General features: G+C 45.8%; 1 non-coding gene across 1 annotated transcript; it reads right to left on the minus strand.

The window, feature by feature from the left end:
• Positions 1–6,626: 6,626 nt before the first annotated feature.
• Positions 6,627–6,790, minus strand: LOC138448147 (U1 spliceosomal RNA). Its single transcript, XR_011260000.1, has one exon. It is a non-coding gene; the product is annotated as a U1 spliceosomal RNA (small nuclear RNA).
• Between the last annotated feature and the right edge of the window lie 7,753 nt (positions 6,791–14,543).

The raw sequence follows: 14,543 nt of genomic DNA on the forward strand, positions 1-14,543 counted from the left end.
TCTCTCTTTAGTCTAATTAAAAAACGTCATAGTAAATCCTCCATTCAAATTAGACTTACCCTTGATGGATTGCTTTTAGCTACCATTCCTACTGAGTGAGGTTTAAAACGGGTGCATTCTAGCATCCACATTGTTCAATCTATTCCTCTTGGATATAGGACTTAAATGTGCTGATATTATTGCAGATGCTCCCAAACTGGGTTGTCAGAAAATCATCTGGCTACTTTATGCCGATGATCTTATTTTAATATCTCGTACTCCCAGTGGTCTCCAAAATCTGTTGAACAAATTTAATGAGTATGTTTGTGAAAATAATCTAACTATAATTGCTGATAAAACTCTAATCATTATCTGTCATAAGAAATTGACCATTTGAACATTGAATTACAAGTGGTTTCTGTATGATAAAGAGTTATCTGTGGTGTCACAATATAAGTATCTATGGATACCATTTACTGGTATCTCCAGTGATGCCATTTACACAGCGACATTAGATGCAAAATTGTGCATGCTGATGTCCCAGGCTAAAATACTACATTTACTAAACCTCATATAATGACCCTTTTTCAACAGAAGGTCGCTCCGATAATCACCTATGGAGCTGAAACAAGTTTACCAAAAGCTAGATCGTATTGGGATCGCCATGAGGCCCGTTTGGTTTTGGGTCTTCCTAAATGCAGCCCTCTGCCATTATTGTGTTATGAATTGGGTGCTATTTCGTTCTTTAGTCAAGTACTTTGGTTCTGTGCAGTTTATACAGGAAATGCCTCACAGGTTCCTCAACATGGAATATATTAGGCATTCTTGCTCAATACGTATTAACATCATCACTTAGGTTCCCCAAAGCTTGGTCTAATTGTGATCTTGATGCTCTTCTTGATGCTGATATTTCAATTAAACTTCTTTTGATGAATCCAAACAAGGCCAAAATCTCTTTATATCGTTATGAATGGATAAGTACTCGTGATCAGTGCCTCAAATATATGGATTATAATGTCACCATATTTGGTCAAAAAAGCTACCACACTATGGAAACTTATCTAGTCAAATGCCCCTCAATGTTTGTACGATCCCAAATACTTCAGATACGTCTGAATTTATGCCTGACGAAGCTGATTCTGGCCAGAAGAAAAATGATTTCTAAAGATCAGACAGTTTTGTCGTTATTGTAAGGATCAGTTCCAAATTGAAATACTGTGTCACTTGGTGGTTGATTGTCCAGCTCTGAGTACTATTCGTTATAGATATTTCAATAAATTTAGTACATTCCTATGCCCCCGTAATAAGGATGACATTTGGGAATTTTTACTATCTAGTACGAATATAGCAACTCAGATTGCACTTGTACAGTTTGTTAATGCTGTCATACCTCAAGAGATAACATGTTTTTAGCTGTATGAAAGAATGCTCACTAGTTGTATTTGAATTTGAACATTGGTTGTGTGATCTATTTACTTGTCGAAATAAATTATTTTTAGACTTAGTGAAGACACATTTTATTGTTTTCTTTTATGATCCATTTGTAATCGAATTTATTTTTTCCTGTTGTACATTCACGATGTGATCAAATGTTTGTATGTTAAGTTTCATGCTTTCAAAGGTTGAATAAATTCAGCCAAACAAATACAAATAAAAAGATGATTTTTCATGGCTCTGATTTGAATGGGGTAGATCATTCCAAATAGTAGGTTACCCTGGAGTAAATAAACAATCATCTGCCCAAATATTATGGGATGTCGTAACAACAAGACACAGGGCCTCATCACGAGTCGGGCAGTAACGCCGGCGCTATTAGCGCCGGCGGTAATAGCCCTACCGCCAAACCCCCCTGCGCTATTAGCGCCGGATGACGGGTTTGGCGGAAGGGTTATTACCCATTCCCCATTGGGCCCATTTGGGAATTCCTCATTCCCCATTGAGCCCAATGGGGAAAATTTGCGCTGTTATCACCGGTGGATTTCCCGCCGGCGGTAATCGCACCGAAAAATGGCAATTTTGCTGCGGATTGCCCCCCAGCTCAGAGCTGGGGGGAAATCCGCCAAAGCCATGATCTGGCGGACCCTTAAATGCGGCAGTAATAATACTACCGCCACATTTAAGGGTTACCGCCAGACTCGTGATGAGGCCCACATTGTGCCCATAGATCTCAGTGGGTATGCTAGAGGATATCTCACCAAATTGTTCTTAATGAGGCGGATGCTAGTGTATAAGTGGCTCTCTATTCCATAAAATAGCTTTATTTTTATACAATGCCTATCAGTAGCCCGAGTAGTTGTTATAATGCTAGTGCAACATCTCTTCAGGTTAAGAAGAAGGTGGGCTGCAAAATTGTGCAATAACTGCAGATGGGATAGAGTAGCTGGGGCATCTGAGACGTTCAATATTAGCATGATCTAAATGAGCAAGGACAAGTGCTATGGTCAGCCTTTTCGTGGAAACCATCCTAAGAAATCTCAGCATGAAGAACTCTTTTCTTGGTAATTCAGGCATTAAAGTTACCATCCTGCTTTCCCGGGATTTAGTTCCTCATATGGTGCCTATCATATCAACATCCCACTTAAGCTGTTCAACATCTCAATCACCAGCATTTTTCTTTACACTCCCCGGTCATGTAAAAACACAAACAATGGGCATTGTGGTTAGGTCGCTGAGCCTTACTAGTGAATCTCGGCCCTCCAAGTCTCTCAGACCCCTGCGCCTACGTGTATGTCCTCATCAGGGATGAAAAATTCTTAAACAAAAGAAGAGACAATTGATATTTGCTCTCTTATTTATTTGTATTTATTTATTTTTCATTTGCATAGCTCCAAGAGCTAGAGGCATCATGGTACATGAGTTGTGGAATCAGGGTGTCAAAAACAGTAAATAACAGTAAATGCATAAAGTGCACATCATGGAGGTCAGTTATACATATTTGTTAAAAAGACAGGTTTTTCGAAGTTTTTGGAATGTCGAGAGCAAAGGTTCATTTCTGATGGGGTTGGGGAGAGTGTTCCAGAGGGTGGGGGCAGTGAAACAAAAGCTGACACCCCCTGCATGCTTGCAATAGAATTTGGGCATGAGTAATATGTGGCTTGATGAAGACCAGAGGCATCGGGTTGCTGGTTATGTCACAAGGCAGGGGATGAGGTAGGAGACATTGATGAGCAAGAAATAGAGTTTTAAAGTCAACTCGTGCTTTTATGAGTAGCCATTGATGTGATGTGGTCGGAGAGTTTAACACCTAGCACTGCTCTCAGTGCCTTATTTTGTAAGAGTTGAAACTTTGTGATGTTCTTTGACAACCTGTTTGAGGGTGTGGCAGTTGGTGGTTGAGATGACTTTCCTGCTCAAAGATATGACCTGGGCCATTAGGCTGTGGAGGAGGTTAATGCATTTATGAGGTGGGACATGTTAGGTTCAGTGTCAAGGTAAACGCCTGTTGTCTTAACGTGCTTAGATAGCTGGATGGTGGTCCCATCAATGGGGAAGGAGGAGTAGGGAGGGTCAAAGGGCAATGTTCCCTCTAATTTCTTTGAGCTGTGTGTGCCAAAGAATTGTTGTGTGCGTGCTGTTTTTCAGTCATGTGCGCAACTGAGTGATGCACTGCCAGACCGGGGGTGGTCATGGGCGGCGCGGTGGCGGCACGGCGGCGGCGCAGCGCCCCACCAGTGAGCAAGGCTTAGTGATCAGATTCCACAGTGTGCAAGCGAGGAATGCGAATTTGCGGCACAACAAGCTCTACTTCAAGGGACATTTGGGTGCTCTATTCTCCTCCCAAGACTTTAGCTCTTCTGAAATTGTGTCCTTTTACATCTCTAAACATTAGCAAGATCTTTCGTTAGCAAGATCGCTATATGCAATAACAGCAGGTCCAGATCCATATTGTCAAATAACTGTGAATGCAAGCAGACGTCCAAGGCCAAATGATAATATGTTATTGTATAGCACTTAGGCTTAAGCTCTTTTTCATAGAACAAATATGCATACAATATCACCAACCTGTGTTGGTAATCATGTATCGACCTCAGAAGGATGAAAGGCTGAGATGGCCTTACTGGGATTCGGACCTGCAGATCACACACACATCACAGCAGCGAGCGCTCAACCCACTGGCCACTGAGTTATCATATCGGTTATAGTAAAATGAGCAATTAGTGGACTGGATACCATTAAACTGGGCTTAGTGCACTTTACAAATGTCACACTCATAATAAATAAATAAACCCTGTAATGGACGCTAGGTTGCACTAGTTGCAAGTCAGCCCGCCACCAGCAGGCCAATCCTATGCGCCACCTCAGGGGGTTAATTTGGGCCACGTGGGGTGATCCGACGTGGGTCCACAAACCTGGACCGGCAAAAGGAATGATATCAAAAATATGGAAGAAGGCTGCACAAGCACCACTCTATGTAGAACACTGCGGGCTGCATAATGTATGAAGTTCCTTGACTTTATAGTCCGTACAAGAGATATGGTTGCTCTGTCAAGGAGTCGGTTATTCAGGTGTTAATGCTTGTTGACTTGTAGAAATGCCTGCTCCTCTATCCTGCACAGACAATCCCAAAGTGGCACAGTGAATGATATTTTATATTTTAATATCAGGATGTCACCTCACCAATGCCATTTGTGAATGTCATGTGACTGCCAGTGTTTAAGCATAAGGTCTGTTGTAACTTTTAGATCACGTGATCTCCATATGATTAGTAGTGGAGAAAAGTAGTGTTCATTCTACAATACTCTGCCCATACGAGGCCCACTGTTATTTATTTGCAACTGGATTTAATTCTACAGGGTTTTACTTGTCGCACCATTGAGTACTGACATTCCACACACCAGGTCAGGTGGAGAACAATCGTGTGGCAAGCACGGGATGGCTTTATCTCTTCTACACATATCCCCAATTCAACATATTGAGGGTTCATGTGCCTGTTACATTACAACACTCCAGACAACGCCTCTACAGCCAACTTACACAACATCACCACCTGTCCCTGCCCTGGCCCCTTTCGGGATACTAATGTCCCTATGCCCTCAACAAAGACACTGTGGGGTGCTTCCGAACTGCACACAGCAACAAAGGCTAGCTATCATCCGGGGTCATACTGGGCCATGTAATTGTCTCGGGCACCAAAGAAAAAGTGGCCCGCACTTGCAAATGGCTTTTCATTCCTTTTGTGATACTGTTTGAGTAGTACCCAGGGGAGCTTTTTGATAAAGTGACGTGCAAATTGTACATTTTAAAGAATATTTATTCAGCAACACTGGTCAAAACTACTAGTTGCAGCAGAGTAAATTAACTCATCAAACTGGCCCACATGGGCCAATAAGGGTCCCACTTTGGCAAAAAAACGGGCCCACACCAGCATTTTGTGTTTTTGGTTGGCCCCGGACCTATTGTCCTACAGGCTAGTCCCAGCCTGCTCCCAGCACAACTGACTTTTCAGTACTAAGTACTGACACACTTTTTCCCTCATTTTTTTCCCAAACAGTTAGGAGCAAAGAGACAGCATACGCAGGAGCGTCATCAAGGTCAGAGGGCACAGATAAAAGGCACAGGCATTATTATGTAAGGCACAGGCTATGTTATGTTGTGTTACTCGGTCATGCACCGCGACCTGTCGCCACTTGCGTGGCCTCTCGGCGCTATGATGGGGGACAGACATGCAAGCATTTGGATGGATATTCTGTCACTCGAGGCCCCACTTTCAACCTGCTTTTTAAAACTGTCCAACAGCCCCCAACCCTAAAACTTCTGAGGCCGGCTCCACCCCTGCTCCTGCGTGAACCCTGCCACTGGCAACTTCAGAGCTGTAGGAAAGGGGTTCGGGGGGGCCTTCAGCAGGCCCCATAGGACACTTCTGCGGGAGGCCTTCTCGAATCCTGCCGCTTCAGTCAAAAACACAACTATTTTGTAGGTGCTCCACCTGATGAACAGCCCCCACGTGCGCTCAGGCTCCAACACCCCCAAGCCCTAGTGTATCCCAAAAACATAATGAACGCCCCTTCCCCGTCAAGCTCTAGTGCCCCGATACGCTAGTGTATCCTCAAACCCCGATGAGCGCCCCTTAACCCTCATGCTCTAACACCCTCTGACCCCTACACCCTAGGGTATCCCCAAACCCTAATGAGCGCCCCTTCCCCCTCAAGCTCGAACACCCCTAAACCCTGGAGTATCCCCAAATACTGTCTTAGGACTGCGTATCATCCTACGTTTCCCACTTCTCCCCTCCCACTAACCTCACCAAGAAGAACCCCTAATTCCAAACCTGCCAGAGCGCCTGGAGACCATACGAATGGCAGTGGAGCGCTGTATACAGCCCAACAGAACATCTGCTGGCTAAGAAGACCATGCCACGACATCCGCACAAGTCTGGGGTTAGGCGCCTGTGCACTTGACTTGACCCCTCCAGTGAATGCTGGCCCTATTGACTGCAGCAAAATTCAGGAGCTCTGTGTGCAACCAACCTACTCACACGCGTGAGTGACTTTTTCTTTCTTTCACCAATGCATCATGGCTGGACCCCTGAGCTGCTTGTGGCTGGCCCTATTGACTACAGCAAAAGAAATTCTGCTGCACGGCCAGGTGCTCTGTGTGCAAACAACCTGACTCGCCCACTAAACGTTTTCTTTCTTCCACCAATAAATCAGGGGAAAGCACAAACGCAGTCCCGCACTACCAAAAATATTGCAGTCGAGTATCCCACATTTGGGGACATCGCACGGGTCAGCAAATCTGATGTGCAATGGATGAGCCTCACCCTGGGAGATCTGCCTTTTTGATCACAGATGCTCCCCTGCCAGGTAAGTATGAGTTGCGAACAAGAGGGCAGGGGTTGGGCCTGTTCTGGAAGCCCCGCTAAGCGAGGGTGAGAAAGGCAGGCCCTGACCCAGCCCCAGCCCTCCCGGAAGCCCTGAGCGCCTGCAGAGCTGCCTGTCCCATGTGCAGGGTAAGCTCCGGCAGGCAGAGCCCAGCAGAAGGGGCACATTGTAGCACAGTTGCGTTATCAGGCCTTGCTACGCCCGAGATTTGCATAAATTCGGCCCTGGCTGCCAGCCAGCAGGCCCAGTCGGATAGCGAGCATGCCCGGTGCAGTGTGCCCACTGGCCTGTCGGCCCAAAGCGAGCCCATGGCCCTCCTGAGCCGATGGGTCACCCCGCTTAACAAGAGCGTCTTAGGTGGGGTGCTCCCCCAGCAGGATACGGCAACGCCATGAAGGCAAGGCCCGATTGGTGCTCGGACGGGGCCAGCGGCAGCCGGTAGCCAGACCCCCCCCATAAATCCCCAGAAGCTGCTGGCTGGGCCTTCTTCAGGTTGGAGGGCCTGGGCGTGAAAACAGAGCCCGGGCAGGGCAGGGTGGCTTCAAGAAATACCGGGGCACCTGATAGCATGGGCCGCACATGGGGAGGGGGGGCAGCCGGGTGACATCAATGGGGAAACACACCATAGCGGTTTTTGCCAAACCCATTATACCACGAGAGTCCTCCTTACCTTGCAGCACAGTGGCAGGCCGGCTGTTTGCTGCTGACTGTGGCCTGGGTCGTCGTCGCCTCGCCTGGTGGTCCTCCTCAGTGTGGCTGTCCTGTGTGTGGGCAATGGGCTGGCGGCCTCCAAGTTGTCTGGTGGTGACTGGTGAGGTGACTGAGGTCCACTGGTGCACCCCAATAAATCATGCCCAGCCAGGGCCAGGGCCAGGGTGTGTCAGAGGCCCAATAGCATAGTCAGTCACGTACGTCACGCCGTGATGGACCTGGCGGCACAGAGTCTGGGCGCGGGGCGGGCACGAATTTTCATTGGCTCGTTCTTCCGCGGTGGCCCCCCAGCCACCCAGGCACAAGTGGAAGTTGTTTCAACTTTTTAAGAAGTGCAACAACAAATTTGTTGTTACTTCCTTCAAAGTTGGAGCAACTAGTGTGCAATGTAACTGGGCCCCAGGCAGCTCAGCCCTGCAGGCAGGCTGCCCCCCCCCCCCCAGGGTCAGTAGGACTCGGAGGGAGGCGGCAGGTGTTAAAATTGCTTTAGTGTGTGCAATTGCATCAGCCGCCTCCCTCCACAGATCAAAGTAACAGTTCAACTCGGCTGTGCCGGCCCGAGCAGAGCGCGAGCCGAGCACCACACGGCATCGGCCCCCTGCAGGGGCGGCACGGCCGCCCGTGGCCCACCCACCATTTTGAATGATGCTGCTTGCTGCACATACATCTGCATGCATCATAAATTATGATGCATGCATGATGCAATCATCAAAGCAAGGTAACAACATCTAGTGTTACCTTGCTATGATGATGAATTGTGTGCAGACACTGCAGAGTGCAGTCTGCAGACAGTGCCGCCGGTGCCTTCTGGCTCCTGCCCTGCCCAGCGCATCCCAGCCCCAGGCGGCCCAGCCCCCAGGAGTCTGACTTGACTTCCCGGCAATGGGCTAAAAAATAATAATAATAATAATAATAATTTCACCCAGAGTCTGACTTGACTTCCTGGCCGCGGGCTGGGAAAAAAAAAAATCACTAAATGATGATTGGAGTGCGCGGCAAAATAAGCACTATGCACGGCTCACAATCAAAAGGTGCACGGCCGCACAGGCGCGCACCTTACAGGGAACATTGGTCAAGGGTGCTTAGTACATGAGGGGAGCCTACAATGAGAAGCATGTTTTTCTCGTCATTGAGACAGAGGTTGTTGGCCTCCACCCAGTTCTGTATGACACTGTATGTCTAGCGGTTCACTTCGACGGCTTGTGTGTAATTCCCTGAGATTGGCAGAAGGACTTGCATGTCATCTGCAAAGTTAGTACACAGGATCCCCATAGCGTCCAGGTGATCAACGAGGGGTTTGGTGCAGGTATTATACAGTGCTGGGGCGATCCAAGAGGCTTGAGGGACACTGCATGAGATGGGGATGGGGTCAGCAGAGTAGTCGCCTATGAAAACCTTGCATGTGCGCTCACTCAGGAAGGATTTGATCCAGTGAACCGGCTGACGGGAGAAGTGGGAGGAGATTGCAGAGGAGCAGACGTGTACATCACTGATAGACCCCGCCCCTTCACCTCCAATAACAGCAAGACACTGTGCATCAAATACTGCATCTAGTGTATGAGATACGTTATGCACTCAGACATCTGTATCAAATGTACCCACATACTGAGGTGGTAGCAGAAACTGAAGAAACAAAAGTAAACCTACGTATAAGTAAGAAGAAACAATATATGCAAAGAAGATAAGTAACCAGATGAGTAGTGAATGTATATACGTAGTAGAACAAGGTAGATGAGCATATACAAGCTTGCTGCAGTAGAAAACATAACATGGGTGAAGTGTCCAATTTCAACAGATGTACCCCGGCTCTCAATGATAGTAAGCAAAGAGTTTGAAGAAGAAAGGCCAGAGATACAGAGCTGACAGAAGATCAAAAAACAAATTCATGGATGAAAAAAGAATAGCTGCTGTCCTGAGATCAAGGATGACACAGTGCAAAGTTACTGGAGGGTACAAGGGGAGGTAACGAGGACAAGCAACGTAGGCAGGACATTTTTCTCTTAGATTAAGTAAATGACCAAACATTTATAAGTGCCAAGTATTGACAATAAAAGAAACAGAAAAGCCTATGTAAGATCGAGCAACCACGTCTCCAGGGGGCAAGAGAAGTAACGACACCAAGCTTAATTGAATTAAAGAGCCCCAAATAAGAGGTTTATATGGACAGAATCATGGTCTCCTCACACGTGAAAACAAGGCCTATTCATTAAGCTCTAGACAAAGATAGTGGTGTACCTACACTCCTTAAAAGTCCCAGAGAAGAGAACAGCCCACAAAGTCAACCACCACTGTAACTTTCTGGTCGATGGCAATCGCCCTTTTTATAAATTGGGACAATTAAAGATTGTCTCCAAGAGGGGGGGATACTTTGAGAATGATTAATATGTTGATAAATGTGAACAGAATATCTGACCAAAGTGCAGGATTTTGTTTAAAAATCTTGTTAGAGAGCCTGTCTGGCCCCATAGCCTTAGATTGGGTAATTACATTGATGAAGTGAAGTATATCAGATTTCACAATGTCAAGATGAAAGGGAAAGTCAGACTCTATTTCTCGGCTGCCTGGAACGGCTACTGGTTTCGCATATGTTTTCTTAAAATAGTCTACCCAGACCAACTCAGAAATGTTAAGTACCTGGGACAACAATTGTGGAGTCGCTATTGTCTCATTTAGAGTATGCCAAATTTGTGCTATATTTTTATTGTACATCAGAGAAAGCATTTGTTCTCCATCCCTTTGATATAAAAGTGCACAATGTGAGCGATTCCAGTTTTTATATGTCGTTTTGGCTTTAATCAGAACAGACAATCTTAAGTCAAAAGGAAGTGTTAAAGCTCTCCTCTTTTGAGCACAAAATGCTGACTTATTATTCTTGACTTGAATATCGAAGGCATGAAGCCTGCGTTCAGATCTTCTTTGATTAGATGAAGTTATAATAAATTTTTGCATATGGGCGTAATATAGCAGCGCCCCACCAGTGAGCAAGGCTTAGTGATCAGATTCCACAGTGTGCAAGCGAGGAATGCGAATTTGCGGCACAACAAGCTCTACTTCAAGGGACATTTGGGTGCTCTATTCTCCTCCCAAGACTTTAGCTCTTCTGAAATTGTGTCCTTTTACATCTCTAAACATTAGCAAGATCTTTCGTTAGCAAGATCGCTATATGCAATAACAGCAGGTCCAGATCCATATTGTCAAATAACTGTGAATGCAAGCAGACGTCCAAGGCCAAATGATAATATGTTATTGTATAGCACTTAGGCTTAAGCTCTTTTTCATAGAACAAATATGCATACAATATCACCAACCTGTGTTGGTAATCATGTATCGACCTCAGAAGGATGAAAGGCTGAGATGGCCTTACTGGGATTCGGACCTGCAGATCACACACACATCACAGCAGCGAGCGCTCAACCCACTGGCCACTGAGTTATCATATCGGTTATAGTAAAATGAGCAATTAGTGGACTGGATACCATTAAACTGGGCTTAGTGCACTTTACAAATGTCACACTCATAATAAATAAATAAACCCTGTAATGGACGCTAGGTTGCACTAGTTGCAAGTCAGCCCGCCACCAGCAGGCCAATCCTATGCGCCACCTCAGGGGGTTAATTTGGGCCACGTGGGGTGATCCGACGTGGGTCCACAAACCTGGACCGGCAAAAGGAATGATATCAAAAATATGGAAGAAGGCTGCACAAGCACCACTCTATGTAGAACACTGCGGGCTGCATAATGTATGAAGTTCCTTGACTTTATAGTCCGTACAAGAGATATGGTTGCTCTGTCAAGGAGTCGGTTATTCAGGTGTTAATGCTTGTTGACTTGTAGAAATGCCTGCTCCTCTATCCTGCACAGACAATCCCAAAGTGGCACAGTGAATGATATTTTATATTTTAATATCAGGATGTCACCTCACCAATGCCATTTGTGAATGTCATGTGACTGCCAGTGTTTAAGCATAAGGTCTGTTGTAACTTTTAGATCACGTGATCTCCATATGATTAGTAGTGGAGAAAAGTAGTGTTCATTCTACAATACTCTGCCCATACGAGGCCCACTGTTATTTATTTGCAACTGGATTTAATTCTACAGGGTTTTACTTGTCGCACCATTGAGTACTGACATTCCACACACCAGGTCAGGTGGAGAACAATCGTGTGGCAAGCACGGGATGGCTTTATCTCTTCTACACATATCCCCAATTCAACATATTGAGGGTTCATGTGTCTGTTACATTACAACACTCCAGACAACGCCTCTACAGCCAACTTACACAACATCACCACCTGTCCCTGCCCTGGCCCCTTTCGGGATACTAATGTCCCTATGCCCTCAACAAAGACACTGTGGGGTGCTTCCGAACTGCACACAGCAACAAAGGCTAGCTATCATCCGGGGTCATACTGGGCCATGTAATTGTCTCGGGCACCAAAGAAAAAGTGGCCCGCACTTGCAAATGGCTTTTCATTCCTTTTGTGATACTGTTTGAGTAGTACCCAGGGGAGCTTTTTGATAAAGTGACGTGCAAATTGTACATTTTAAAGAATATTTATTCAGCAACACTGGTCAAAACTACTAGTTGCAGCAGAGTAAATTAACTCATCAAACTGGCCCACATGGGCCAATAAGGGTCCCACTTTGGCAAAAAAACGGGCCCACACCGACATTTTGTGTTTTTGGTTGGCCCCGGACCTATTGTCCTACAGGCTAGTCCCAGCCTGCTCCCAGCTCAACTGACTTTTCAGTACTAAGTACTGACACACTTTTTCCCTCATTTTTTTCCCAAACAGTTAGGAGCAAAGAGACAGCATACGCAGGAGCGTCATCAAGGTCAGAGGGCACAGATAAAAGGCACAGGCATTATTATGTAAGGCACAGGCTATGTTATGTTGTGTTACTCGGTCATGCACCGCGACCTGTCGCCACTTGCGTGGCCTCTCTGCGCTATGATGGGGGACAGACATGCAAGCATTTGGATGGATATTCTGTCACTCGAGGCCCCACTTTCAACCTGCTTTTTAAAACTGTCCAACAGCCCCCAACCCTAAAACTTCTGAGGCCGGCTCCACCCCTGCTCCTGCGTGAACCCTGCCACTGGCAACTTCAGAGCTGTAGGAAAGGGGTTCGGGGGGGCCTTCAGCAGGCCCCATAGGACACTTCTGCGGGAGGCCTTCTCGAATCCTGCCGCTTCAGTCAAAAACACAACTATTTTGTAGGTGCTCCACCTGATGAACAGCCCCCACGTGCGCTCAGGCTCCAACACCCCCAAGCCCTAGTGTATCCCAAAAACATAATGAACGCCCCTTCCCCGTCAAGCTCTAGTGCCCCGATACGCTAGTAATATAGAATCTGACACCTAGAATCACCATATGAAGTGTTATTAAACACAGAAATTAAAGTGTCTGCAAATTGTCCCCTCTGTCCACCTGATCCGATTCAATTGCTGGTTAACAATAACCACTCCAGGAGAAATCGAATTAGGGGAAGAGGCTTGTTGGAACACTATGGGCCATTGAGCGCTAAGCATACAATGGTCACTAGCTCGTACAGCTTGTAGAAAAGAGCCTTGAATTCACATAAATGTAATCAATGGTAGCCTTGAATTTACCTCATGTCCATGTGGAATGAGGTGGAATATCTTCTGAAAATGCCCAGTTAAGCATACATAAAGCAGACATCAGATGTTCCCATTGTAATAATTTTACCTTTTCCTTTCCATGCACGTTCTGAAAACAATGAACATTAAGGTTGCCAGCCAAAATGATATGAGAAATGTCAGGAGCCAAAGCAACATAATCCAACATATTAGATACATCATGCAAAAAGTGATCATCCTCAATACCCATCGGGTTCCAATATAAGTTAATTAGAGCATACAAAATAGAGTGGACAGAAACAATGGTGATTTGAGAAAAGGCATTGTGAGCAGAAGAAAAAACAATGCTGAAGCCAGAACTGATTTTAATACAGGTGAGAAGGCTGGACATTGGACCACCTTTCTCTCCTTGCAGTGCTGGCGTGAGATGTAATACATGGTCATGCCAAATAGGTACTTTGGTCAAGCAAGTTTCTTGTAACACGACTATATCAAAAAAATCTAGTTGGGATTCCTTATTATTCATCAGATGACCACAGCCACACGTGTTCCAAGATACCATTGTTACCATTGTTACAAGTCCTCGTACATCCTGTTGCTCTAGTTAACTTCTCGACCCACTTGCAATCACACTTGGAACCAGATTGTACATTTGTGTTTACAGAAGCACTGTTAGTTAACAAACGAGTGGTGGTTTCCTTAACTAATCCACCATCTTGTGGAACATCATGGGCCTTGGAAGGGCCTACTAAGAGTATAAAACCCATTTCATAAAGTTGTGCTTTGGCGCTCCAAATGATATTATGCACAGCTCGAGAACAAACCCATAAAAGTACAGTACTCAAAGTGAAGTTGTTAAAAAACTCAACCTGATCAAAATCACAAGTTCCTATTTCTTCCAGTTTGCTGATATCAGAAAACAACTCAAGAATGCTGTGCCGGTTTAGCTCATATTGAGGGAATGGAGCTGGCCGACAGCCAAGTATTTAAGCAGTGGTATGGTCACCATGAAATGGCAATTTTAATATAGGCTTTGAAACCTGTTTTGATTTATGTGTAATCGGGGACTTAACGCTTTGTTTCTTTTCTTGTGTTTTAGGAAGGAGAGATTGTAGCATGTTCGCTATCTCCGCCCCATGCCCTGCATGCTGATCTTCTTTGATGCTAGGGGAGCAAAAGGGCTGGATTGGACCGGCAAGGGATTCGATTTTTGGAACAGGGCCTCTGTTGCATTATCCTCTCCTGTAAATCCACCATGTTTAACTGAAAAAGTATGGACCGGAGAGCATTGGTTCGAAATTGCTGGGGATGTGGAAGCAGTACGTTGCCCAGACGGCAAGAGGGATGGGGTTCCTATAGTAGGTAAGGTTGTAAATCTAGCCATATAGGCATCAACCTCCTTTCTAATTTCCTGACGTCTCATTGCCTT

Source organism: Ambystoma mexicanum, chromosome 3q (genome assembly GCF_040938575.1).
Source record: "Ambystoma mexicanum isolate Mex_15411 chromosome 3q, UKY_AmexF1_1, whole genome shotgun sequence".
In the NCBI taxonomy this organism is placed as follows: domain Eukaryota; kingdom Metazoa; phylum Chordata; class Amphibia; order Caudata; family Ambystomatidae; genus Ambystoma; species Ambystoma mexicanum.